We start from the raw sequence: 2,679 nt of genomic DNA, 5'->3' as shown, positions 1-2,679 counted from the left end.
ACAATTGCCGATGTCTTGAATTTTCACTTTAGAGAATACTACCTATTCACAACAAGAAGCTGAAACTGGGAATACAGTTTAATATTAGAATTTCACCTAGCTTGTGAGAGACTGGGTTCTAGCCTCAGATCAACAATAAAATGAATGCCGAGAAACTTATTTTTCCTTTAAACTTTAAGAATGTCTCTTTCTTTTTCCTTTTGCATATACACTTGGGACTTGTATGACACTAAGGAACAACTGAGACTATTATGTTCACAGTCTTAAAATTAAAATTTATATCTTTATCATTATAGATATCTATATTTTAATTAATTTTATAGATTGGTTTTTCTCACAATAAAGACATTTTGTTTATTGTTTATTCCTACTTGACTGATAGTTCATTTTTTAAAATCATTGATGATCTCTAAATTTTATGGGGCATATGCAGTCATAATTTTATAATTTAATCATGTTTTAACTCGTTAAAGCAATTAATTACAGTAACCCTGAGCTGTGATTTCCCTATTTAGTTCTGTCCTTGGCTCACTTTTACTGCAAGGTTGTGCAACTCTCATAAAAATATGCTGGGAAGTAATGTGTCTTTTTTCTGTTCTTGAAAAAGCTTATGTAAGAAATGTTAGTAAAATCTGGCATGAAGTTCGCTCTGTGAGTTGATTTTTAACTGCATACTCAATTGTAGTCTTGACATATTCGAGATTTCTATTTCCTTGTGAGTCGTTTCTGTGTTTTCTAAAAGCTCATACAATTCCTTTACAAAGTTGTTGGCCTAAAGTCATGCGTCCGTAGTATTTAAGGTTTTGCTTTGGGTTTTGGGTTTTTTGTTTGTTTGCAACACAATGAATTGCTTTTATTTCCCTGTGCATCCATATTTCAACGTTTAGTGGTCCTGAACAGAGTGGGGAACGCAGCAACAAGTCTCGAGGCCAGGCCCACTGATCGATCTGCAAATGTGGTGACACAGAGCTCCTCCAGGTCTCTGCCGAGGGTCTTAGGAACAACACTGAAGCCTGAGTCCACAGGGTTAGGGTTTCCTGTTTCAGCTTTCTGACTCCAGGTCAGACCCAGTGGGTGGCCAGGGTGACTCGAGAGCGCTGTTAAAGCCTCTTTAATGTGTAAAAGCAAAGCGATTATGGGAAAGGGAACCAGCTCAGAACTGAGTGCACTTAGGACTCTTCACGGGTCTTTCTCTAGCCGTATCTACCAAGGACCCTGAGTGCTGGCTGGTCTGAGTCGCCCTGTGATGCTCTGTTCACCTCTAGACCTGAGCTCAAGGCTCACAGGCTGATGACGGCGGTGGCAGGGCCGAGGATCTGGCATTCCCTTCCTGGGCTGGTGGTAAGTGAACGAATGTATGCAGAGGTAAGTGAGGGAGGGCAGGTTCTTTCCAGCAGCCTCATCTGATATTGCGTGGTAATGGGCAACAAGGGAGTTCAGGAAGGGGGAACCTTGATATGGTAAACCCCAAATTCCTTACCCGCGGCCAATTTCAGAGGGAGGAGAGGATGACAATCTAAGCTTTGGCCAAAAGTGGGAGTGGAGGAATGGGGACCATGGCCTGAGTGGGGACCATGGCCTGGATGGGGCATCACTTAAGACTTGAGAAAGCAGGGGTGCAGCCAAAGCAACCCCAAGACCAGCGGTGGTCAGTTCCACCGCTGCTACCTGAAGCCTTCCCATCTATTCCAAGGGTCACACCACACAGCTGTGGTAGAGAGCAGGGTGAGCAAAGGCCAAGTGCCGGCAGCAGGCGATTATGTGACTCTGTTCACAGTTTTGTTAGCTGAGCCCACCACTCCTAAAGGAAGCCAATTTCAACACACCTTCTTGAACCCAGAAATTCAATCAGGCAGATAGCAGTTATGCTCGACAGATGATGTTACACAGCACAACTTAGGTATTTCAAATGGACAAGAGAAGTCTGAGTGGGGCTTCCGCTCCAGTACTTTGAGGTGTACAGATGTGTCTAGAAAATTCACTACTGTGGAAAATGAAGACTCGGGTTGGATGGGGAGGGGAGGCTAGAGCCTCGGTAACTAATTGCTTTAATACTGTCCTATTAGTTGTGGCAATTTCGTGTTGTTTGACATCGGCAAGTGCTGTAGCTCTTCCTGTAGGACGACTTTGATGCTGTGGGAATTCTGCCACTGTGTCAGCATTGTGGTGGCTCTTGGATGCACCATTCCATTAGAACTGCTCACGCCGCTCCAATTGACTCTTGTTATAAATCTTGGAGATGAGGGTGCTTCTGAGTACTTAGGCCCACATTCTATTTTAAGGCTGTGTAATTTGGTTTTTATGAATTGTTTGTGGAGGTCCAATTATCATGTCTGTCCATCTTGTGCTTGGGGTCTTCGTGGTCCTCCAGATCCCAGCAAACTGTTCCGTTGCCTACTCCTTTCTGGCCTTCTTGTTCTTCCAACAGTGGAAACTTCGAGGAGCTTTTACTCCAGAGCCTGTGGTGCCGGCCATCTTGCATCACTGTCGCCCGAAGGCCCGTCCTTTCTTTACCCCATATTTAAGTTTTTATTTTAAGTGTCTCTGGAAACCGTATTTGTTCCCTTTTCTGTCTCTGCTCTTCTCAATATTCTCTGCCTCTCCCCTACACACATACCTTTTGGTAAACATTACCAGAACTTTCTATAAGCTTTTTGAGATTTAATTTCTGGTTTTATT

General features: G+C 43.5%; 1 pseudogene; it reads right to left on the bottom strand.

Moving 5' to 3' along the window:
- Positions 1-2,048: 2,048 nt before the first annotated feature.
- On the bottom strand, positions 2,049-2,475 carry LOC116883240 (annotated as a pseudogene).
- Positions 2,476-2,679: the final 204 nt, after the last annotated feature.

This window comes from Rattus rattus, chromosome 14 (assembly GCF_011064425.1).
Source record: "Rattus rattus isolate New Zealand chromosome 14, Rrattus_CSIRO_v1, whole genome shotgun sequence".
Taxonomy (NCBI): Eukaryota; Metazoa; Chordata; class Mammalia; order Rodentia; family Muridae; genus Rattus; species Rattus rattus.
Note: the sequence above shows the minus strand (reverse complement) of the source record. Positions and strands in the feature narration are given on the sequence as shown.